This window comes from Bos taurus, chromosome 14, assembly GCF_002263795.3.
Source record: "Bos taurus isolate L1 Dominette 01449 registration number 42190680 breed Hereford chromosome 14, ARS-UCD2.0, whole genome shotgun sequence".
NCBI classification, from domain to species: Eukaryota; Metazoa; Chordata; class Mammalia; order Artiodactyla; family Bovidae; genus Bos; species Bos taurus.
Window position 1 is genome coordinate 62,359,742 of NC_037341.1, and position 26,627 is coordinate 62,386,368.

The 26,627-nt window shown below is 42.1% G+C and overlaps 1 protein-coding gene across 7 annotated transcripts in view; it reads left to right on the plus strand.

Moving 5' to 3' along the window:
- The window catches only part of NCALD (neurocalcin delta), a 468,660-nt gene that overhangs the window by 113,110 nt on the left and 328,923 nt on the right, over positions 1-26,627 (plus strand). For 3 of the 7 annotated variants that reach the window (XM_025001407.2, XM_025001408.2, XM_059893125.1), the window contains exon 2: positions 25,115-25,167. The gene's annotated coding sequence lies outside the window, so the exon portion shown is untranslated. 7 annotated transcript variants of the gene reach the window in all.

The window sequence follows — 26,627 nt, forward strand, 5'->3', positions numbered from 1 at the left end:
AGACTCTTCAGAGACTACCCACTTCCCTAGCCCCACACTCCCACCCCCACCCACATTCCCACCCCTGCGTGCGGCTCTAATCACTGGGGCCTTTCCCCAGTGTAGTTCTCTTTATGCAGACGATGCACCGTCTCTTCTTTGGCTCTTCATTTACTCCCTCTTCATCCCAAGGAATCTAGAGTCACCTCTAGCTTTCATCAAGCATCTAGGAGACCCTACTAGAAGGCCCTCAGGTGACCTCCCACCAGTCCTCACACAGCCCCCTGTCCACTTTGTCACTGGAAATATGCAAGCGTTCTTTGCACTGATGAGCTCTGGGAGTGCAGGCCCATCTGCTTCCAGTACATCCTTGAACTCAGGTCGGCCACTCAAGTCCGCTTCCCACCTTGTAGGATTTTCAATCCAAGGTGACTTCTGCAGTGCAGGAGTAAACTGCCCTTCACCAGGCTTGAAGTGGAAATAGCTGGCCTTCACCTCTTTCCCAGGGGTTAAAAATATAGCTCTCTCCAAATAAATCCTTCTCACAAATGATTTTCTCAGTTGTCTCCCTCTCGTCTCTCTCTTTGATATCCTTGTTGAAGGTGAGGGGTCTGCATTCTGTCACTGGTTATTGGGCACTAAAAGTTTGCCATGGGTTTGTCGTCTCTAAACTGAGAGAAAAGTTCTCATTTTGACACGTTGCCACATACGTAATCCACAGACTACACTCACGGAGGACTGTGTGTGCTGTTAGGTCTGGACCAAGCTAGGGCGAAATGTGCTCTCAGAGGGATTTTAGCAGGGAGTTCTTCCCAGGAAAAAGACCTCTACTCAATGGGTAATGCCCTGATTAGAGGAGCTAAATGGCTTGAAACCCACTCTACCATAGTAGTGATTGGAATTTTTTTTTTTTTTTTTTTTTGATTAGAAAGAGGAAATGTTTTTCTTTGGTCAAAATCTCAAGGGTAATTGGGTTCCAGCAGGGAGGCATTTGCTCTTGATTGCAGCCCTCTGTGTTTAGACTGGTGTGTCATTGCAGCCTGTCCCTAGACTTCCAGGCCATGCCAAGTGGAGAATTCTGAGTTTACCTATCAGCTGGGCTGGCAGTTTTCAGAGAGCAGTTTCAGTTGCTTTGACTTTCTCTTTTGAGCTCCTCCTGTCTTTGCTTGGGGGGTCTGCATTCCTCGTATCAAACTGGCTTTTGAAAGAACTTCCTACTCTCTAGGTCAGGGGTCCTTACAAAAGTGGCCCCAAGCCACCCGTGGCCCACTGGTGAGATTTTTGTTTGGCTGGTAGGTCTGCACAGTGTTTTAAAAGCCAAGTCATCTAGGCTTGTTCCTTTCAACCTGATCACATAGTTGTTGTGGGTTAACTGCACACCTGCAGGCACTGAAGCTTTCCTGCCTCCTTTTGGATCTTTCGGGATAGCTTCCAGTGTGAATTAAGGTAAATGCTCTGAAATGAATCAATATGTCTTTGAGTGATTAGGAGATAAGGTAAAGTTCCTTTTTGTAGTTTTCCATTTCCTTTGTCCATGACTGATTGTTTAGTGGGAAGAGGAGTGATGTGTGCTAAGTTGCTTCAGTCTTGTCTGACACTTTGCGACCCCCGTTTGCAACCCCATGGGCTGTAACTCACCAGGCTCCTCTGTCCATGGGATTATGCAGGCAAGAATACTGGAGTGGATTGCCATGCCCTCCTCCAGGGGATCTTCCCGACCCAGGGTTTGAACCTGTGTCTCTTATGTCTCCTGCATTAGCAGGCAGGTTCTTTACCACTAGCGCCACCTGGGAAGCCCTGAGAGGAGTGATGGGAAAGTATCAGAAATAAAGGGCCTCGTCTCTCTGTGGCATGAAGGCTGCTCAGGTGAGGGCTGTGCACAGGTAGAGACAAAAGAGGGGCATTTATTACACACACACACACACAAAAGGATATACTCACATTTTCCCTCCACACTGACAAGAGTTCTTTAACACTTAAATTGAGAAATTAGTCAAGAAGATGAGGGATGACTAAGTAAGCCTTTGGTCAGTGATATAATGGGACCAAAACACATTGGGCAGATATGCCTTTATCCCTTCAACTTCTCCAGAGTACAACCAAAGCGGTGCCCACAAACTAAAGCACCCTCATGTCCACAGCAGCCCTGACCTATGGGACAGCCTGGTGGGGTACTCTCTGAACTAGAAAGTGGCCTGTCTCCATATTATGAAGGTGGATACTCTAGCAGCTCACCTTGAACAATCCCAGTGACAAGACCACTATTGTCACACATGGATTTGGCAGCCCCTTGGGAGGCATTGCCAACCCTCCGCCAACTGGTTTTTTAATGGATTTTCTGTGACTGAGTTTACCTGGGAGGAACGCCTGTTGCAGCTAGTCAACATGGCAGCCCGTCTATGCTCCAGAGTGTGTGTGATGTGGGCTGTGTGAGTCTAATTATAGCATCATGAACCCACTTGCATCTGTGTCTCATCTCAAATCCAGAATTCTGTTGGAACCAGGATTTGATTTACCTGGTCACACTCCTGCTTGCCCCTGGAGCTGTGGTCTTTTCTAGGGGGTGCAAAAAGCACATTCTTTCTTGCCCGTGTTCATCCCCCCACACCCCACCCTCCTTAACATTCTACTCAGGACAATAGGTAAATGGTGGAAATCTGTTCTTTCCCTGATGTGGGTTACTTTTCTCCAGGAAAACACACTCCAGTGTTCTGGAATTCTGGAGTTCATTCAGAATACTCCAGTATTCTGGCCTGGAGAATTCCATGGACTGTGTATAGTCCATGGAGTTGCAAAGAGTTGGACACGACTGAGTGACTTTCACTCAATGTTGTAGAACCTGCTAAAACCATAGGCTTTAGTTCTTGCAATGTTTTATAGCAGGAAACAAGCAAAGTTAGTTGTGCTTTTGTGGTGTATTTAGATTCCAGCATTGATTACAAGAACAATAAACACTTGTCCAGTGCTTAATAGGAGCTAGGCTTTTATCATATTGTTTTACAGGTGAGGAAACTGAGGCACAGAGAAGTCAAGGAATTGGCTTGAGCACATCTGGTGAGTAAGTGGGGGAGAAGAGGGAGTCGAATTCAGGCAGCATGGCTCCTGAATCTTTGTTTCTAATCATCACTGCCTGGACTCCTTCAGATTAATGATGAAAAATTCAAGTGAGATTTCATATGAAGGTTCAATGAACTCCAAAGTATTAAACAGATATCAATTATCCCTTTCTGTGTTCCTTAGGGGTGAATGTTATGGACAGGCACTCCTTCTGAAGAGAGTAGAAGTATGAGAAAGAACTTTAGCAGCACATGTGCTGATACTGTCACCAGGATGGTCATTGCATTAGTTTTCTATTGTTGGGGGCTTGGACTTCAAATAACACAAATTTATCTCTTAGTTCCTGGGGGTCAGGAGTCTGGCATAGAGTAGCTGGATCCTGCTCAAGGTCATCTCAGGCTGAAATCCAGTGGCAGCTGGGGCTGTCATCTGAGGCTCAGGGCTGTCTTCTCAGATCACTGGTTGTTGGCTGGATTCATTTCCTTGAGGTTGTAGGACTGACATCCCTCCTTCCTTGCTAGCCTTTGGCCGGGAGCACCCTCAGCTCTCGAGAACTCCTGAGGTTCCATGCCAGTTTTCTCTCCCATAGGCAGTTTGCAGCACAGATGTCTGCTTTCTTCCAGGCCAGGAGGAACTCACCTCTCTCTGGCTGGCTGGGATGGAGTGGCTGTCCCGTCACTACTAGTCATATGAAAGGAAGTGAAAGTGTTAATTGCTCAGTCATGTCCAAGTCTTTGCAACCCCTAGGACTGTAGCCCGCTAGGCTCCTCTGTCCTTGGGATTCTCCAGGCAAGAATACTGGAGTGGGTAGCCATTCTTTTTTGCAGGGGATCTTCCTGACCCAGTGGTCGAACCTGTGTCTCCCGCATTGCAGGCAGATTTTTTTACCGTCTGAGCCACCGGGGAAGCATATAATGTAACCTAATTGAGGAAGTGGCCATCCCATCACAGTTCCCCACTAGAGGGGAGGGATACAGGTGGATACAACCTGGGTGATGGAGTCTTGGGGGTATCTTAGAATTCTGCCCACTCGGTTGCAGTTTTGGAGCCCAGAGGGATTTCAGCAACACTGCCAAAGTGGATGTTAGAAAATTGTGGAATGGGTTACTAGTGCACAGGGATATGTCCCCTAAACATATTTATGTGCTATTCTGGTTAATGCTATAGAATCTTGAGCCTTCTGCTTAGGTTTCCTAGGGGCTTTTCTGCCACGGGAATAATCAAGGCCACCAAATGCCAGGTGGGGAGAACAGCCAGGGAGTTTGTGGACTTGATTCTGGTGAAAGTTGATGCAGCACCCTTTGCAGGCACACAGGCTCACCCTGTTTCTTACATACTTTGCAAACCCTGCACACAGTACTATGTGATGGATGTCCACAGCAATGATTGCTCTTTGACAGAATGTAATTACTGCCTCTGTCCCACTAGCCCACAGACAATTGTTTTCTTTCCACATGGTGTGGACAGAGTCTGTGTGGATGGTGCTGGTTTGATTTCTGTCATATTTTATTTGCCCATTCCCTGAAGGCAATTTAAATCCCCAAATTGGTTCAGTTGAGAATTATCATGGAGGAGCCCTAGGATCAATTTAGTACCGTAAAGCAATGGCCATTAGGAAATTTCAATGAGTCAGAGGCCCTAGAAGACCCCATACGAAGCAACAGTATCCTCACCAGCTGGAAACTGTTGCTAAAGTTAAGTATATGCACAGATAAACTCAGATGGCTCAGGGTTGAAGGCAGAGCATAGACAGAATTTATTTGGGCACAGGTTGAGTGCTTTGAAACTTCAGGTGTTGAAATCATACAAATATTTATTGTTAAAAGATATATATATATATATACAAAGTGCTATCAGTTCAGGTTAAGGTCCTTTACTTAGCTTTCTTGAAGATTTAAAAACAACAGCTGTATCTCATGGTCAAGAAAGAAGGAGGCAAACTGATGTGAAATACTTCAGTTTGTTCAAATAGTCATGCTAAGAACTGGGTCCCTTCCAGTTCTAGGCTGAGGGCAGTGGCCATCAGGAATATTTCAGTGATGGTACCGAGAGCATTCTTTTATTTTGAAATTTATGAATGTAACACAGTCATCCCTTGGCATCTGTGGGAGATTGGTTCCAAAATCCATAGATGTTCAAGTCCCTTGTATAAAATTGCCTAGTACAGTGGGCTCTTGTATCTGTGGTTTTCACCAATGGGTTTCTTTGGGTGGGTAGGTTTCTGTGGATCTGCGGTTGGTTGAATCCATGGATGTGGAACCAGTGGCTACAGAAGGCCAACTACATGTGTTCTTGGCAAAAAAATAAAATTAGAAAAATAGAAGAAAGAAGAAAGTTTAAAACATTGTATATGATTTCAATAACAGTTGGTATTTTGCCATACATGTGCATATATATTATACACATATGAGAGGGTAACAGGCGGGAAGGCCAGAGGTCCCCAGGCAGCAGGAGGAAATAAACTGCAAATGGCAGATGTTTCTTTTCCTTCTCTACATGAAATTAAAAGGGGGTTCTTTTAATTCTGTGTTGACGACACCTGGCTCTGCCTTGAGCTAACCAATGTGTGTTTTCTTAGGTCAATGAAACTGTGTATTTGCTTTGGAATTTGCCTTTCTTCAAAATGGTTCTGCCTAAGACTAACTTTTATTTTCCCAAAACTTGGGCTGATAATGGCTCAACAAACCAGTGTTCTTGTCAATTGTTTTATGGCTGGGGGATGATACACCTCATGCCATCCTATCTCAAAAGTGCAGATTGTGGGAGAGGGGCCTGGTGAAACTCCGTCAGCCCTGAGGTGTCTCTCTTACATGACTAACAGCTTTCTAACAGACAAAACACCTTGCTGCAAACCAGCAAGGGGGCACTTTCTCTGTCCCCTTCTGATATCTGTCAGAAGCTTTCCCTTTCTCTGTTATACTTTAATAAAACTTTGCTACACAAAATGCTCCAAGTAGTCAAGCCTCATCTCTGGCCCCAGATCAGAATCCTCTCCTCTGGAGGTCACAAATCCTGGTGTAGTACTTGGCTCGCAGCAGCAACCTTTCACACACACGCACCCAATATAATTTCATTTAAAACATTTTTACAAGTATATTTTGAGATTTTTAATGTGACATTAGATATTCTTCTATAGTATAATGGTGTATGGTTGAGAGTACAGAATTCTGCAATCAGAACAGCCTTCCTGAGTTTGAATAGCTCAGCGCCATCTAAATCAGTGGTCTTGGGCAAATTACTTAACTTCTTTGCCTTAGTTTTTCTCTGTAAAATGGGGGCAATAATAGTACTTACATCATAGAATTATAGTAAAGATTAAATGTGTTAATATATTTACAAATTGCTTAGAATAGAGGCTGCTGCACGGTAAGTGCTATGTAATGTTTGTTTTTATTAGTGGTTGCATAGAATTCCATCTTCTGGGTGAGTCATAACTTATTTACCATCCACTGCTTGCTATTTGGATTTTTTTTTTTTTTTGAACACCATCTCACTGTTTATTTAGGTGATTTTGAAGTTCACACACTTACACCCTGGATGTTTTTGATTTTTGATGATTACAAATTGTGAAACCCTGGTACACACTTTTTGTGTGCCCATTTAAAAAGTTATTTCTTTGTTTCAGGAAATAAAGTTTCTGGATGAAAATATACTAATATTTTTACGGTTCCTGTTACATATTAGCAATTAATCTCTGAAAGGCTGCACCAGCTTACGTGTCTATAGTACTGAGAATGCCTGTTGTTCTCAGTGATGAGACACAAACAGTATCTTACTTTGTTTCCATTGGCATTTCTTTGATTACAAGCCAGAGAGGTTTTTCCATATGTTTATTTACAATTTACATTTATTCTTTATAAATTATTGCTTCCTGGCCTTTACCAATTTTTACATTTCTCTCTTAAACTGACATTAAATGCTTCTAGTATATCCAAGGCACACTGAGTGCATTCAACAATAATCATGATGAAGATGCTGAAGACAGTTGCCCAAGGCATATATCACATCTCAGAGGCAGTAACCTCCTATAGTCAAATTCTTGTGCAAGGCTCGCTCAGCTCCTGATCTTCCATCAGAGGCATTTCATCATAGCCTCCATGTTCTTCAAATTTGTTATTATTATTATTATTTGGTTATATTTCTATGGGGCTTCCCAGGTGGTGCTAGTGGTAAAGGATCCATCTACCAATGCAGGAGACTCAAGAGAGCCAGGTTTGATCTCTGGGTCAGGAAGATCTCCTGGAGAAGGGAATGGGTACCCACTCCAGTATTCTTGCCTGAAGAATCCCATGGACAGAGGAGCCTAGTTGGCTACAGTCCATGGGGTTGTAAATAGTCGGGCACAACGCAACTGAGCACACATAGCAACAGTGTAAATCTGTGGTATAAAGAACTTATGGTTCAGTTATTTGAGGAAGAGGTTGCCATGAATGTTGCTTGAAACACTGCAAGAACAGGATTGTATCCTGCCTCTGTAACTTCAGAAATCATCTTGTATGGCAAAATCAATACAATATTGTAAAGTAAAATAAATAAATTAATTAAATTAATAACAAGTTTTTAAAAAAGAAATCATCTTGAGGTGATGCACTTTTCTGAATGAGATTTCATTAGTGACAGTTTTCGTCTTTGCATCACAATAAATATTGTGACTACCTTGGAGAGAATCTCTTGGTTTATTAATGAGCTAAGTAGTCATCTAATGAGAAACTGTCAGTAATCCTGTGAACATGTGGAAGAAGGTTTATTTTTAAAGGCCTGGGTATGCAACGGGTCTCAGGAACAAGAATTTATTCACTCTTTAAATTGGCTCCTGAATTCTGCCTTCCCATTGGCTATGGAGACCTCTGGCTACATGGTATGCTGTTGCTGAGTGTTGAATATCAGCAGCAGTTGATGGTCTTAACTTGTGTTCCTGATTTTCTCCATGCAAATCTTGCAGGCTAAAACACATGATAAAATCATGTTTTTAAAATACCACAAAAACATGTAAACTTCAATGAAGTGAAAGTTGTTCTGTTCTGGAAAATAGACCAAGATCAATGGGGATAAGTTCAACATTTCTTGTTAATGTAAGAAAGAACTGATTTTTTTTTTTTTAATCTCAGAAAGTGTCTCCTCATAGTATGGGTCACCTTTTGAAGCAGTCACTGGGATTTTTCCAGCATAGATCAGATGATTAAAAAGTAATGGTTACTGGATTTAAGATGGAGAAGGTGGGACCATGCACTAGGTAACTTCTAAACTAGATTACTTCTAAGGTTTTTTCCAACTTGGAGATTCTACAATTATGTTAATTAAAAGAAATCATCTGCCTATTTTTCTAAAGTGGTAAAACTAATAGAAACTGGAAGTAGAGTGGTGGTTACCAGGGGTTGGAAGGAGGAGGAAAGGGGACTTGTTATTTAATGGGCATAGAGATGTGCTAGGTGAAAAGTTCTGGACATCTGTTTCAACAAAGTGAACATACTTAACATGACTGTACACCTAAAAATGGTCCAGAAGGTAATTTTTCTGTATATTTGTTTTACCAAAATAAAACCAGAATAAAACACCCATGAAACTGCTATGAGTTTTGCTCTAGGCCAGGCACTAGGGGACCCATAAGTCCAAGACAATCCCTGCTCTCAGCTGGTTCACTTCCCCTCTTCTGTGAGAAGTGAGGTGCCTGGGCAAGCCAGGGTCCTCAAGAGCCAGTTGAGGCATCACTGCCCTTGCTCCTGTGGGCACAGCCAGTAATCCAAAGAAACAGAACGCCTTCTCCCTTCTGCTGTCTTCCAATTTCCTGCTAGTGCCCCAGATGATAGAACCCAATAGGAAGCCAGCTGCTGAGTTAGTCTGAAAAAGGTGGTGTGCATAGAATGTACATAGAAAGGAAGAACGTCCACAGAAAAGAGTGTGGGGTTGAGCGAGGAAGGTGCTGTGAGGCACAGTCCATCCCTTTGTCTCTTCTGCATCCGCTCACAGCCTTCTACCCACACACAAACTCGATAAAACAACCCCAGCAGCATTGAAGTGCTTCCCTTGATGCAACTATCCCTTTAACAAATGAAGGCATGCTCCCCTTTCCCCCAATAAGGGAGATAACAAAGTTTCATCAGTCAGTACATCCATGTTTGAATGAGCTTAGTGACTCTCACTAAGGTTAGTCAAAATCCCACTGTATAACCCACAAGGCTAAATTGTAAAGTTAAACGATCAACCAGCATCCCTGATATGACAGAGCAGGGGAAAGGAAAAAGGAGGAAGTGATTTCTATATACAAATATGTACATAAAAAAACAAAGAAGAAAATACACATAGTTGCTGTAGTTCTCACTTCTCTAGCTGATCACAAGGCCATAACTGATATATAGTGGTAGGTAGATAGATATAGGATCTGCATATGAACATGAATTTGGGCAAACTCCAGGAGATGGTGGAGAGGGAGGCCTGGCGTGCTGCAGTCCACGGGGTTGCAGAGTTGACATGACTTATCGACTGAACAACAGCAACAATATGAAACTATATCTGTAGCTATATGCTTTTCTTCTTCTCTTATCCACTTTCATGTACCGCTTCCTTTTAACTAGTCCTTTGGTTTGTGAGGATTCTTTCTCTGCTGGATTGTGGCTTCATTCCTGAAGAGTCTGTGTCCCTAGTCGTTCTTTCTTTATTGGGCTGGTAAAATCCTCCATCAACTTTACTACTGAACATGGAAGTAATAAATGGAACCCCAGAGAATCCTCTGAATTACAGACATCTCTCTTCAGGCCCCTATTGTTCAGCAGCAGTCCTATTTTCATCTTTACATTTGGGACCAATCAACTTAACATGGACAGCAAAACCTTTCTTTGTCCATTAGTTTAATGGCACAAGGAGTCTAAAATGACAAGGAGGAAGTCTCAAATTTGAGTATGGTAGAACCATTTTTTGTGCCCATAATGGAACTAGCAGAGCCCCAAATCTCAGGAGTGGGAAGCAAAATTTTGTTTAAGTGTAATAATAAAAGCAGACCCTATAACTTTAATCCTTGGTTTCCAGATCCAAGTGTCCTAGTTATGGAAGAAATAACACTCTATATGGGTTGTTGACTCAAAGCATATACTGCAGGCTATAAGATAGTGCCATAAATTTTCAAGGTGTTATCTCCCAGTGGGTGACAATACTGAGCCTTCAGTTGGTGATTCCACCATTCTGTCACGCCAGCTGCTTCTGGATGATGGAGTGTGTGGCAAGACCAGAGAATTTCATGGTCATAAACCAGTTGCTGTACTTCTTTTGCTGAGAAATTAGTGCCTGGTCAGAAGAAATGTTGTGATGGGTACTATGATGATCAATAAGTATGTGGATGGTGGTGTCTGCAAAAGGCAAATCCATATCCAGAATGTATTTATTCCAGGGAGGATAAATCTTTGCCTCCTTCTTTCTGGAAGGAGATCAAGGTAATCAACCCAAGGTAATCAGATTGGCTAGCTGGTCCACCAGGGCTCACTGTTGGCTCCTGCTGTTGGGAAGTTGAGAACTCAGCAATGGTGATAGCAGGATTTTCTTGGTGGGCCTTTGCACAACCAGCTTGATGCTGCCATTGACACTCTGAAGACAAGTCTTTGGAGAAAGCACTGGAAAAAAAAAAAAAAAAGCATAGGGAAAGCACTGGGGAAAAAAGGCTGACTGTCATCTGACATCCTCAGAATGTTATCTTGTCTACCTTATCATTGAGAGCCTCTGCAGTGGTGCTCTTTTGTGGATATTCACAAGGGATACAAATATTTCATGGGGCTTCCCTGATGGCTCAGTAGTAAAGAAACTGCTTGCAATGCAGGAGACATAGGAGATGCAAGTTTGATCCTTGGGTAGGGAAGATCCCCTGGAGGAGACAATGGCAACCCACTCCAGTATTCTTGCCTAGAAAATCCCATGGATAGAGGAGCCTGGTGGGGTCATGGGGTCATAAAGAGTAGGACACGGCTGAGCAACTGAGTGTGAACACACACACACACACAAATATTCAATACCCTTTCTCCATTCCAAAAGATCATCCATACACCTATTTCACAGTCCTCCTTTTTACCAAATTTCCAATTCCATCCTTTCTAATTCTCTGACCATCTGGCTAAATCATTAACTACTACTTATGAGTTGGTATAGATTTGCACTTCTGGCTATTTTTCAGCCTAAACAAAGTGGATATTCAGACGTACTGTAAAGTTCTACCAACGGGCAGGATTGTCTTTCTCCACTATTTTCCAGGGCCACTCTGAGTGAATATGCACCAGTCTGTTTCCAGCTAGTGCTGATAATAGAATGATCTTTTTTTGATCATTAACTGGTTACAGGGAGCTCCTTATGAAGTCATGGGTGTGGGCTGAGAAAGGGAAAGCAATGTAGCACAAGTAGTGGCCATAGGAAGCTGAGTCACCTAATTATATAACTTCTTGTACCTTCCAGACCTGCTGTAGACCTAGCATATATATTATACATATATATATATATATATATATAGGTGACAGACTGGGACTGCCCGTAACTGAGTCTATGGTATGGGGGATCAAATGACACAGTTAATTTATAGTGGATACCTTAGGTCATGTGATCATCAAGTGTCCAAGGCCAGGAGTTCAAGAGCCTAGGAATGTGCTTTCAAGGGGAAAAATCAGCAGCTGTTTCTCTGAGGGAGAAAATCAACAGAAAAGCCTGGTGTTTCCCAAAACATTAGTATTCTAAGTTTTGATTTTTATATAGGGCTTGCCCCATGATTGTTAAGTCATCCCCTTTTTTGGTGGGGGGTGGGGGATGAGCCCCCCACCATATAACACTTTTAGGGAATCACGATGAGATTTATTGGGAATGGAGGCCATAGCCAGTCAGCATCTTTCCTTTCAGGTTTTCTTCATTGAATTATATTTCTTCCTAGCCGACTTATTCTAATATTTATTATAGAAATGTATTGAATATATTTTAACTCTCCTTTCCCAAATATAAATCATTGATGCATTATTTATCTATCATACTTCCCCTAAATTTGGAAAATATCAGAAGCTTCTTTATATCCTTTTTCATGCTTCTAAGGAGTTTGCTAGAAGTATCTTCTTTTTTTAAAAAATCAGGTTACTTTGTTGTAAAACAAAACACAGATAGATCCCCTCTTCCAAGTGAAATATATAGCTTAGTCAATTAGAAAGTGAAAGTGAAAGTCGCTTGGTGGTGTCTGACTCTTTGCGACCCCATGGACTGTATAGTCCATGGAATTCTCCAGGCCAGAATACTGGAGTAGGTAGCCTTTCCCTGCTCCAGGGGATCTTCCCAAGCCAGGGATCTAACCCAGGTCTCCTGCATTGCAGGCGGATTCTTTACCAGCTGAGCCACAAGGGAAGCCCAAGAATACTGGAGTGGGTAGCCTATCCCTTCTCCAGCAGATCTTCCCAACCCAGGAACTGAACCTGGGTCTCCTGCATTGCAGGCAGATTCTTTACCAACTGAGCTATGAGGGGAGTCCAGCTTAGTCAATTACCATAAGGCAAAAGCATTTGTAACTACAACCAAAGTTCAGCAGGTAAAAATTACCACCCACTCCAGAAGCCCCTTCCATGTTCCCTGTGTCAATCAACCCCTTACTTCCCTTCACAAGTAACCATTACCTACGCTTTAACAGTAATCACCCAAATGTGCATCCTTAGGTCCTATAGTTTAGCAGCTTTTAAAAAAATGAATGTGCTTATTAAAAAAAAAATGCTACAGCTTTCTTTTAATCTATAGGTTCCTGCTCCATCTCTCTTTTCCTTATAGTTTATCTGTGGATGAACCCAGTCTGCTGACCCGTAGAGTTTCTCACAGTCATGACACATTCCACTGTTCCTCTGTCTTCTGTAGCCCTGTAATGTGGTAGAAGGATTTAGAGGCTTGATCAGACTCAGATATAATTCCTTTGGCAACATTCTAAGAGTGTTCTTCCATCAGGAAGCATGTAATATCTGTCTTGTCCTTTTTGTGATGTTAACTCTTGCTGATGCTCAGTGCTTAGATTCCTTTATTCACTGGGGCTGGCAAAATGGTTATATTTATTTTAGACTTATGTTTTCATTTAGCAGATGGAATACTTTCATAAAGAATTGCTTCCCCTCATCTACTTTTTGATTACCCAGTGGTGCTATTCACATAGGAGAGACAAGATAAATATTTGACTCTTTTATTTACCAAGCATCAAAATCATGAATCTGAGTCCCTTTCATCTTCCAATAGTATGCATATATATATATGCATGACTTTGTGGACTTAAGCATATTTGATGTGTTCCATTTAATTGCAGTTATCTTTTTGAAACCTCAAAGCCTGACGGAAGCCTCTTAAAGTTGTCTCCTGTTTATTTTTCCCGGATGTCCTTTGTAGATATGAACTCCATGGACTGAAAACTCAAGAACAACTTCTCTAGCTCAGCCTTTTCTCCATTCATATATGGCCTTAACTGACCAGGGAATATGTTTGAAGAGCAGGCACACCCTCTATAGAAAGAGAATATGTGCTTTCTGTTTACAAATATTCCTGGCTTTGTATTGAGAGCCTGGAGCACTGGCTTCCTGTTGGGCCATTCTCCTCTGAAAAGGAGATTGCTTTGCCAGTGTTGTCCACCTTTTCCGGAAAGATTTGATATTAATAGTTTTTCTCCAGAATGACTTGTTCTTCTATGAGGCATGTGCTCTTGCCTAGTCAAACTTAGCTACAATAGAATTAAAAACAGCTGAAAAACTATCTTTTACTGCTCTCCCCCTGAAATTCCCTATGTAATCCAATAAATATCTGTAAATTAACCTTTGGGAAAGATAAATTAGTCTTATTAAATGCGAGATTGCCTCAGGCTTCTTGGGGTGGGGTAGAAGGACTTGCTTTCAAAATGTGCTGTGCCTTGAAAATGTAATTTCCTATGCCTAGTGGAAATTTATCACATCTCTCACCTCTGGGTAACTTGCTTTTCCTTTAGTTCAAATGCTGTGTTTTCTGTTTTCATCCTCTCAAGCTTGGACATTCTGAACTTTTAAATTCTCTCAGTTCTATTTCTGTGACAGTGGTTTTCAGGCAACAGAAGTGAGAAGTTGATGAGGAAACATTGATGGAAGAAGTGATACTTGGCCCAGCATACAAAACAGAACCTCCCACAGGAGAGAGTAAAGGTGGTTTTGAGAAGCTTATGGCGTCAACACCTGTGACAGTTTTCTTTTGGTTTATTTCATTCATATTTTTAGGCTAGATAATATGCATTTACAAAAATACCCATTTACAAAAATGGGTATTTTTATTGTGTAAGACTCTTCTGGAAAATGTCCCTTCGCTTCAGTTGTGTCTGACTCTGTATGACCCCATGGACTGTAGCCCACCAGGCTCCTCTGTCCATGGGATTCTCCAGGCAAGAATACTGGAGTGACTTGCCATTTCCTACTCCAGGGCATCTTCCTGACCCAGGGATCAAGCCCATGTCTCTTATGTCTCCTGCATTGGCAGGTGGGTTCTTTACCACTTTTGGTTTCTATCATTCATGTTTTTAGGATAGAGAATATTGATTTATACTTATGGATATTTTTATTGTATAAGAATCTTCTGGAAAAGGTCTGTCTGATTCCCTGGGCTTAAGTGCTTAGCCTGATAGTCAAGGCCATTCACAGTCTTACTACCATCCTCACTCTGAACACTCAGTGACTCCCTATTGTCTGTTGGACAGAGCATGCAATTTTCCTACAACTCCTATTTACCTCCCCCGGCTCATCTCCTTGGCTTTTCTGTGGGCACCTCTTTAGATCAGCTATATTAGATGGTTCCCATTTCCCTGGCATACCCCATGCTTTCCTACTTTGGCTTTTGCTCACATAATTCCATTTGGAATGACCTTGCCTCCCATTGCTAACTGCAGAAATCTTACTATAATATCTTAACATGAGCTTGAAATTCCTTTTTTCCCGAGATTCTCTTCCTGATTCCTACAAAGGAATTACTTCATTCCTCCTTTGAATTCTTTGAAATACATTGTTTTGATATATGGTTAAAGATTGCTATTGGCATCCTTTACATATTTGTTTGATACATGTGCTTATGGGATATAAGTAGGATGGACATATACCCAAATGTTATTGAGACAGTTCCAGTTTTCCTGGGCTAGTCTCAGAGTATGTGCTGTCCCAGTACCCTGTCTGGTTAACTCCCTGTTGCCTTCTCCTTAAGCTTCCCAGGTGATGCAGTGGTAAAGAACCTGCCTGCCAATGCAGGAGACAGAAGAGGTTTGGGTTCAATCCCCGGGTTGGGAAGATCCCCTGGAGAAGGGAATGGCTACACACTCCAGTATTCTTGTCTGGAGAATCCCATGGACAGAGGAGTCTGTCAGTCCATAGGGTTGCAAAGAGTCAGACATGACTGTAGTGACCTAGGATGTACATGCCTTCTCCAAAGTATCTTGATCTGAATGATGAATTAAGTAGTCACCCATGGAATAAGTCACTGGGGGACTGGGGCTGCCTCATACTCATTCTTGAATTGCTGGTCATTTATCAGGAGGGGTGATGGAACCCACATACGGTGGGCAAAGGGGCGACAAAGTCCACAGGAAGGAGACTGCCTTGTGCTGGGGCAGGGCCCACGTTGCAGAGGCCATCAGGAAATGCTAGAGGTCAGTTTTGACTCCTCCCAGAGCTAGTCCTCCTCATGGCATTGCCCGGAGCTATTACTTTCCCATCAGAAAGTTAGATTCCCTGAGGATTTAATAAACAATCTCTCCCAACATGAAAAGCTGTGGGCATTGTTTCTTCCTTGGGTCCTTGCAGTTGGAACTTCAAAGAATACTCGGGTATTGTGTAGAATATTGAATATGCACGTGAAAAGGACTTTGTTTATTTACTTATTATTTATTTATTTTCCATTTCTTTTCATTTTTAAAATTAGCCTACAGAAAAGTCAACAGAACTGTACATAGTGATAGTTCCTTCATTTTGATACATGCACTTTTCCTCTCTCGCTTAGTTCATATTTATACACGTTGGACTAAGTTTGTGTTTAAGTACGATGTATGTATAATGTCCACATTCTCCTTTTGCATCATTTGTATATAGTTTGAGTACATCATGGTACTTCACCCCTAAATACTTCCACATGTTTCTTTTAAGGATATGGACATGCTTCTAAGTAACCACAATGTCATTATTACACCCAAGACAATTAACAGTAATTCTACAAAGTCATCTAATATACAGTCCATACTCAAATGTCTTCAGACAAGTTTTGGATCTTGAATCCATTTGATCCATTATGTCTCTTTCATCTCTTTTAATCTTGTATAGTCTCTGTGCCTGTTTTTGGTGTCTGTGTAACTTATTTTTGACATACAGTGTTTGAAATCCTTCCCCCCTCACCCTTGAAAGAATTTTGCCTTTACTTAGATTCTTCCTCCTCCTCTCTCTTCTAAAGAAAGTTGCCAGATCTGCTCTCTGCTGTTTAGAATTCCCTGATGAAGACTCTAAAGATAGGTTAATGGGCTGGAGTGAGTGAGAGGCAGAAGGAGTTTGGTCCTGAGGCTTTAGAAAGGCCCAAGCTCCTCTCCTGTGGCCCACACCCACCCTGTAGCTCTGAAGTGTGGGGCCTTGGAGAGGAGTGGAAGGAAATTAGAAGAAAAATTGCTGTGAGCTATATATTAGATTCTTTTTAGTATTTTTCCAGAACCAGGAAAGATTATGTTTATTAGTTACTTTTGGACTATGTTTTCCTGGAATATGACATCCCCTCAGAATGAGGCTTCAGGGGAAGTCAGTATTTATTCTGCTCATACACAATCTTTGCTCTTCAAAGGAGAAAGCATTAACACCCAGAGAGAGAGAAAGCTTTCTTATGGCTGTGGTCATAAGCCTTAGAATGTCTTAAGAGGATTTTAGCAGACTGCAGAGTTTTGTCATCCAAATTGGGACATGTTTGAGAGTGAAACATTTATAGTGAATATAAAATAATTATTGACAATGAAAATATTTATTTCAGGCCATGTGCTTAAATCCGGTTGGTGTCAGGCAAACCAAAATATATGGTTAACCTGGTTATATACACCTGCTGTTTGAACCACAATTTATCTTGTCCAAATGGATGAGAGTTAAAAATAAACATGGAAAAATGAAAAAAATGAATGCAGGTACACTACTATGCATAAGTATTAGATTAAACCATATGAAACTCTTATAAAAGCCACAATTTCGTGAGGTATCTGTAATGATTTCAAAATTTGGGCATATCTGCTGTTTACTTCTTTAAGTAGTGAATTCTTTGAGGATAAGAATTGTTCATTTTTCATTCTGTTGTTTGTTTTTTGTTCATTTTTCATCATTTATTAGTACCTACAGCATGCAAGCACTATGCTAGATGCTGGGGATAGATCAGTGACACTGAGTGGGATACCTGGTTCCTAAGAGCAATATAATATTTAGTTAGAACTGAGCATAAAGGAAAAGCATAGTAAGTTCATGTTTGTTATTTGGTGTTGCAAAAAAAAAAAAAAGCAATTAAATGCCAATTGAAGTACCAAATTATCTTGCTGCCATTCTTGTGGCACCCTCACAACTGATATCTGAAAACATGTGTCCCCCTGTGTACCCTCTTTATTCTGCCTTAAAGAAGAATTGCCTCAAAGACATGACACGATTTTTGCAAGGAACAATACAAGAAGCTTGTAGTAGAAGAACGACGTGGAAGTGCATGAGGCATCATGAATGTTCTGACTTAAGTTTTTTCAGGGACCTGTCTGAGCTGCAAGAGAGGAAGTGATCCTTAATTGCTTGGTGGTAATGAGTGGAAAATTATTCATAGAAGCAATGCGGCTGGAGATATCACACATTGGCTTAAATTTTTATTGAGTGCTAGGCCTCTGGGGATTAACTTTGGATCTAAACTATTCCTAATTCACAGAAGTAAGTGTCCACTGAGGATGGTGAACTTTGAACTAACCTACCACAAAAGTAAGCATACAGCTGTCATTGTGATAAATGCAAAAAGGGAAAGGAATAGCAGGTTGCAAAGTACATCAGAGAAGGATAAAATTTTCTTTTGGGGGTCAAGTAAGATCTCTCTGAGGAAATCATCTTGAACTTGAGACCCAGTGGAGGGCAGCAGACCCTACAGGGATCTGGCTGGAGCTCAGCAGTGGAGGAAGAGGGTAGTGCCAGGTGAGGTCAAGGAATTTTCCTCTGGAAAGAAGTGGAATTGTTAGATGGGCCCTTTAGAAGGTGAGATGGGAAGGTGTTGATCACTTAGGATGTGGAGACCTGAATATCACAATAGAAACCAATCAGTGGAGAACTGTATACAGTTTGGCAAGGCTGGAGTGTGGAGTGTGAAGCCAGACACCATCTCGAACACTGAGTCCTTCCTGTAAGTAACAGGGAGTCACTGAAGAGTGGTATGAGTAAGGGAATGACGTATCAATTGTGTATTTGAGAAAGAGAAATCTCAAGGATGAATGAATTCATTGAAGACGTCAAAAGCTGGAAGATCTTAACTTGTTCAGCAGATTGGGGATGAAGATTTGATCTGAGATAGTGGCAGTAAAGAGACAGAGTAGAGACAGAGTAAGAGACAAAGATCCTCTGTAAGCACAGTCTATAGAATTTGGTTATTGATGAGAAGAGAAAGTGGACTATGGTCAGGTTCCTCGTTTGTGTGATTAATAAGAAGGGCTGGCAGGGTGGGGGACTGGTTTGGGTAACACATGATGAATTAGGTTTGTTCCTGATAAGTGCCGGGGCTCCCCAGGTGGTGCTAGTGGTAGAGAACCTGCCTGCCAATGCAGGCGATGTAAGAGACTCAGGTTCAGTCCCTGGGTTGGGAAGATCCCCTGGAGAAGGGCATGGCAGTCCACTCCAGCATTCTTGCCTGGAGAATCCCATGGACAGAGGATCCTGGCGGGCGATAGTCCATAGGGTCACAAAGAGTCGGACATGACTCAGCGACTTAGCACACACTCTGATAAGGGCTAAGTACCTGTAGGAGATCCAGCCTGATGTTAACTAAGCAACTGTTTAGTTAATATTTTCTGAAGTTGATGGAATTCTCTGAATAGTTTTCATATGTTAATATGGTATCTACTGAGAGAGTTGGACGCATTCAAACTACTTAGGAAAGGATTCTTGAATTTTACAACTGACAGATTGCTTTATTTTGAATTACTCATGACAGGCTTTGTGTGTGTGTGTGTGTGTGTGTGTGTGTGTGTGTGTGTGTTTGAAAGACATTTGACTTTGTCACAGTTCTGAAAATGTTACTTCTGGTATGTTTAGATGGTGGGTTTTCAAAAACAGTTAAATATTACAACTAGGCTTGCTGCATTTTGTGTTTTGCCCCGTTCAGTTTCCCATTAAATATACAAGCATAACATCTGGTACTCTTATTTTTAAGGACTCTGGGGAAAGAATAGCAGTGATTAGACTGAGCACTTGACAATCATCCAGTTGTAATATTTTTGTCTAGAGTCGAGTTTGGGGCTGACTGAAATGTCCATGTCAGGAGCAACACTGTGTAATGTTGCAGAGAAGCCACTTAGGAGAATTCCTAATATGGTTGGAGCATTCTTGAGATGCATGGAATAGCCCATTTGTGCGGTATCATCCGTGATGGGAATGCAGCCTGAATGCACCCAGGCCGGGATGACAGAATCCGCAGAGCACTTCTTTCTGTTATTTGTCAGGCTATAGCCCTGTTGGCTGATGATGACAATTCTTCCTTCTTTGCTTCATTTGTCAATGGCAAATCCTTGGACCCTGAGCTGGAAAGTCCCTTTCCTAGTTTGAAAGTCATATACTGTACGAGATGGAAGGGGCCTTGATAATTATCTTCATGGCAACCTACTCCAGTATTCTTGCCTGGAAAATCCCATGGATAGAGGAGTCTGGAGGGCTATAGTTCATGGGGTCGCTAAGAGTCAGACACGACTGAGTGACTGAGCACAAACACCTGGCATTTTTACAGATGAGAAAAACGAGATGCCGAGAGGTTAAGCAATTTGGCCGCAGTTATCCAGTTCATTGGGCTTCCCCAGGGGCTCAGCGGTAAAGAATCCGCCTGCAATGCAGGAGACGCAGGAGGTGTGGGTTTGATCCCTGGGTCGGGAATATCCCCTGGAGAAGGAAATGGCAACCCACTTCAGTATTCTTGCCTGGAGAATCCCATGGACAGAGGAGCCCGGCGGGCTACAACCCATAGGGTTGCAGAGAATTGGACATGACTTAGCAATTGAGCACATCCAGGTAATTACTGAACCCTCTGCTCAGCTCCCCTCCTCGTTCAGAATGGGCAGGAGGGCAGCCTCCCTATTGCTTTTAGTTTGTTATTTGCCAGAACTTCGAGTCTTCCTTCACTTTATAAAGCCTCTGGGAAATAGTCTTAACTCCTCTGAAAGAAGAAAAAACATGTTTACTCAGAAAGCTTATTTTTGTTTTTCTCCAAATGGATGTTTGTTTCAAGGCGGTGTGACTCCCCTGTATTCTGAGAGAGCTTTCACCACACCGCGTGACATCTCTCTAATGGCCAGGGCTGCCCAGCTGGACATCTGTGCAACAGTCGCAGCAAAAGCTCGTACATTTGGGGGCATGGCAGTGTCTCTAAACTCTGGAAAGGATGGATGCTACAATATGCTACCCAGCCCATGGCCTGGATCTTTAGGCTGAGTGATCCTGGGAACTTCCTTAGAAGCAACTGTTTATCAAGCCTTCAAAGGGATCCTTGATTCTTAAAATTAAAAATCACAGAGCACCATCCTGGGACTGAGCACCCCTGGGATTCCTGAGCACCCCTGGGACTTGGCTGCTGCTGCTGGGCAGATGGGTGGTACTTGGAGCTCAGTGCAGCCAAGGAAGGGGAGAAGGGAGGTTTGAAGATGAGTGTGAGTGAGGAGAGGAAAAGAGCTTGTGTGGTGCTGACCATCTACTGTCTCAGTGTTGTGGGGGAAGGACTTGGGGGCCCTTTCCTCAGGCTCATCATGTCTACTCGGTCCCAGCTCTCTCTCCAGACTTTGAGGCCTGGGTGTGGGGTGGTGGGCAGGAGCAGGTGGTCAGCATTGCTCTGGCTTGTTCGTGTTGTGTGTGCTCTGAGATGCCAGGTGCTTGGGTTTAGAAAGCCAAGAGCCTTTATTTTGTTCCCTGGAATGTCTCTTCTGTGAGGCAGTGGACGTTGCGGGAACCTCCTTCTGGAAAGAGGGAAGGATCTCAGGGGATAAGACAAGGAGGGAGGAAGATCAATTACTAGCTCAAAACACAATTCGACCACATTTGTAAGAGCTTGGTGAAAGAGAAACAGAGGCCATGGAGTGTGATCTTCTCAACCTGAGCTGTTTCCAAAAGCAGCAAACGAGTGCTGCTCTCTGAGCTAAGAGAATGATGAGAAAATGCATCCTGGTGGATTTCTCTCCAATCTTTAGAGTAAATAGACTTTTAGAGTAAATAGACTTGCTGTGGCAAACTTAATTCTGTAAGGAAAAGGCCATAGGATACTGCAGCTCTGTGGGAACTCAGAGATGATCTGAGATGGACATGCTCTGTCCTTCCAGATCCCTTCTCCGCTCCTCTCCATGCTGTTCTGGGTCCTGGGAGGCTAATGTCCATGAACCACATCAATCATGTATTTGGCCAGTAAGAGGTCTTGCTTTACCATCCCTTGGTGGTTTCTTTAATCCTGTATACATCTTATAAATAATCCCCTTCATAAAAGCTCCCATTTGAGTATGTGATCTCTTTCTTGCTAGGACCCTGAATGGCTACACCGTTTAATCCTATGTGACCATTTACAGATGAGGAAACTGAGGCACAGAGAGGTTGACTGGCTTTTCAAATGGTGTCCCTTTTCTCATCCTTTTCCCAGCCATGATTGAGTATTTACAAGTTGAGATCCTGAGGCCCTGGAATGCTGGGCTGAGAATGAGAAAACCTCTGACACTAGAGTCTGCTCAGCGCTAATGTGATGACACATTTCTAAGAAACTTCCATTTATTTAAAAGCTGTGTCCTTAAAAGTGTTATTTTATGTGGTATATCTGGAGAAGGAAATGGCAATCCACTCCAGCACTCTTGCCTGGAAAATCCCATGGACGGAGGAGCCTGATAGGCTACAGTCCATGGGGTCACAAAGAGTCGGACATGACTGAGCGACTTCACTATGTGGTATATGGGGCTTCCCAGCTGGCTCAGTGGGGAAAGAGTTCACTTGCAAGGCAGGAGACATAGGCAGATGTTCGTTTGATACCCTGGTTGGGAAGATCCCCTGGAGGAGGGCATGGCAACCCATTCCTGTATTCATGCCTGAAGAATCCCATGGACAGAGGGGCCTGGTGAGTTACAGTCCATAAGATCGCAAGAGGCAGACACAACTGAAGTGACTGAGCACGCATAAATGCATGTGGTGTATATACATAATGGGATATTATTTAGCCTTCAAAAAAAGGTGATCCTGTCAGATGCAATAACATGGATGGTCCTTGAGGATGTTAGTGAAGTGAAGTCACTCAGTTGTGACTTCTTTGCAACCGACTCTTTGCAACCCTGTGGACTGTAGCCCGCTAGGCTCCTCTGTCCATGGGATTCTCCAGGTAAGAATACTGGAATTGGTTGCCATTTCCTTCTCCAGGGGATCTTTCCAACCCAGGGATTGAACCCAGGTCTCCTGCATTGCAGGCAGATGCTTTATCCTCTGAGCCACCAGGGAAGGATGGTGAGGATGTTATGCCAAGTGAAATCAAACAGTACTGCATGATTCTACTTACCCAAGCTATCAAGAAGTTCAAACTTGTAGAAGCAGAAGGCAGAGTGGTGGGAACCAGGGGCTAGGGGAGAAGGAAAAGGGGAGCTGCTCTTCAATGGGCGTGAGGTTTCAGTTATGCAAGATGAATGAGCTCTAGACATCTGCGGTACAGCATCGTGCCAGTGATTAACCAGACTATATTACACAGTTAAAATTTTAAGAAGGTCGATTTCATGTTATTATTTTTTTAACCAGAAAAGAGAAGCACAAAAGGTATTTGAATCGGTTAAAAAGTAGTTAGAGAACGGAGTCCCTCTGGGAAGACACTGTCCATGGGGGCGCAGCTGGGTTGGCAGAAAGGAAGGAAACGCCTCCTTCCTCCAGCAGGGAAGCACCTGCTGCAGGGCGGGGCTGGGGATGAGGGTGGCTCCCCCCGCCCTCCTCGGCTCATGCCTCCTGCACCCTCCCAGCCCCAGCAGGCGAGGACTCAGAGCTGCTGGTCATGCCTCTGACCATGAGTGAGTGTTGAGTGTGTGTGTGTGTGTGTGTGTGTGTGTGTGTGTGTGACAGAGAGAGAGAGAGAGGGAAGAAGAGGGAAAGAATGAATTCACATTCTTCCTTTTAGTAACTTTCCCAGGTTCTCTTGAAGAGTCTTTTTTGACCTCTCACATTTCATTGCTTCTAAGACATGCTTTACTTTCCTCACATTTTAATACTCTGATACCCGGCTGTGTCTGGCACTGAAAGCATCTTTTATTGCAACTGGTCAGGTGATGGCTGTGCTGCAGCTGCATTTCCTGTGTGTGCATGAACTTGGTAGATCTGGGGGCACAAGACGAATGAAACCGCTCATTGTTGCAGTCTGTGGTCCGTTCCATGATCACCAGAGAGAGGGATGTGGTCCTAGGTGCTTAGTGAAGTCTTCTGCTGGCACCTGTTAGTAAGAGTTTCTTGCCAGCATCAACACTGTGGAAAGGCATCAGAAACTTAGAAGGAAATCCCCAATGCAGTACTCTTTTAAGACACGCTGCATCACTGAGTTTCTTGGTGGCACAGAGGACAATATTGTGTGGAAAAACACAGTCATTGGACCTGTGACAAAAGTGATTCAAAAGTGTGAATCACTTCTGTGATTGGATTTCTAAATCAAATTAAATTGGAGCACCCCAACCAATTTATTTCACTAATATTTTTACATTTTCTTTTTTTATGAGTATAATAAAACCCACCTACCCTATTAATAAGCCTAACAGAGCCTTTTCAGTAAATACATGATATTTAAGATACAAAAGAATTTAACAAAATTAAGGGTTTTACAAAATTTTATAAGAGATATTAATAATTTAAGATACAAAAATTCTTAATCTTACTAGTGTATCACAGTTTAATTTGCAACCATTTTTTTTCTTTCCTAATGTTACATAAAGTAGCATTGTCTCTCACAACCAGTGAATCTTAATCAATGAAGTATGGCAATGAAGTAGGAAGTTGATTAAATTATCATTATGAATCAAAAGATGAGTTGGAAAGCTAAGAACTTAGGAATGAGTTTAGTAATCCTTTGACTCAATATTTATTAAATGTCTACTGTGAGACCAGCACTGGGATTGGCATGAGGGTACAGCAATGAACAAAGCAGATATGATCGCTGGGCTCACAGTGAAGACAAGATACATTGAATAAGTAGTTGCGTGTATGATATCATAGAGAAGATTTGCGGGTTTCTTTGGAAGTATAAATAAAAGTATAAATAAAAGTATAAATAACGTGGTCAAGGGGAGCAGATGGCCCAAGTGAGGATGAGACACTTAAGCGGAGAATGGAAAGATGAGCAGGAGTTAGCCAGGTGGAGGTGAGTTGGGGAAGGGGAGGGTAGTCCTGGCAGAGGGAACCACGTGTGACAGCTGGGACCTGGCTAGGAGAGACTGAAGCAAGTCCAGTGCAGTGGGAGCCCAGACAGTGGTACGGGGATGAGAGACAGGCTAGAGAAGTAGGCAGGCCTCAGATGACCAAGGGCCTGATAAGTCAGGCTAGGGAACTTGGCTGTCATCCCATGGATAAGAGGAGCTTATGGGAGGGGTTTCAGGAGGGATGTGGTGTGTCATGCTCAAGTTTTATAACTTCGTTCTGGCTGCTGTTCAAAAATGGAATGCTGTAGATCAAGGGCAGATGAAGGGAATGTGGTGGTAGTCATCTTCACTGAACAAGAGATGTGGTAGCTGGGAGGGGGAGAAGATATCAAATGATGCTAGAGAATCCTGTACCAAACAATAGTCCCCATCACTGACAGCTTTCCTCAGATATTATGTCTGTAGTTGCTGACGACCTATATCAATAACTTTCTTTCTTTTTGACAGAGTGACTTCTTCTGACTTGAGCTTGCAGTGTGCTTTGAGAGATCCTCTACCAGGTAAATGCAGTACAAATTTCCTCTGGTTTATAAACCAAGACTTTCTCCCAAGATTTCCTGAGATCAAAATCCAACATCTTAAAAAAAAAAAAAATCCAACATCTTATTTAATCCCTGCAACAGCCCTTAAGTTAGGTTTATTTCCATGTTATACAGGAGGAAATTGAAACATAGAGAAGTTAGACAGCTTGTACAGAGAAGTTAGATCAACATGCACAAAGGCGTTCATCACACCATAAACTATACTTGCCAGATAATGCAAAACAAGAGGAGAGAGCTGAAATATCCAACAGCAGGCAAACTGTTAAATCATTTGATGAAGTTACTTTAATAATAGTCTACATGAGATTAAGAAGTTTTTTTCCTATTCCTCATTTGCTAAAAGCAAATTAATTATTTTGGGTATTGAATTTTATTGAAAGCTTTTCTAATCTACTAAGCTGTTAAAATGATTTTTATTCTTTATCTGTTCATGGTAATTTCTATTAATTGATTTTCTAATATTATATACCTTGCATTGCTAAGATAAAACCAACTTGGTCATGATGCATTTTCCTTTCTATCTTTAGCTAAGATTTAGTTTTAGTCTTGAGATTGGATACAGTTTTCCTTTCTGGTATTTTCCGTGCCAGGAATGGTTTTCAAAATATTGGAATTACTTGAATGTTTAATGATAAAGGAGTAAAACATTTGAGTCCTGTTGTTTTCTTTGAAAGGAGAATTTTTACCTGCTCATTTAGTTTCTGATTTATTTACATTTTCTGATTTCTTCTTGAGTCAGTTTTGACAAATTTTGTTTTTGGTTATATGTTCATTTTCTGTTGGATATATATGCAGCAAGGGAATGTCTGGATCAGGGGGGTAAGTATACATTCAGTTTTAGCAGATAATATCAGTTTTTCTAAATGCTTGTATTGATTTAAAATGTACATGCTAAGCGGGAGTATATGAGAGTTCTGATTGCTCTGTATCCTTTTCAGCACAAGGTATTTCTGTTTTGTTTGATTATTTAGTCTGTGCTAGTGGGTGTGAAGTATTACAGTGACATTGTAGTTCTGTATTTGCTTGTAGGTTAATGAAGTTGGGTACTCTTTCATATGTTAATTGACTATTTGAATATCTTGTTTTGTCAAAAGCCCTTTCTAGTCTTAAAAAAGGGGGGGAAATGCTTATTCAGGTCTTCTGAAACAAAAAATTGGGTTGCTTTGTTGAATTGTCTTGTAGAATTACAGATATTTTTAATAATAAGTGTTATGGATTTGAGGTCTTGTTAGAATATATATGTTGTAAATACCTACTTTTGTTTCCTGTGGTTTACCCTTTCACTCTTTTTGTGGAGAGAAATTCCTTTAAAATAGTGTAAATTATCCATTTTTTTTCCTTTTGTGGTCGGCACTATTGTACTTATTTAAGAAATCTTGGCCTTATTCTAAGATCACAAAGAAGTTGTACGTTTTCAT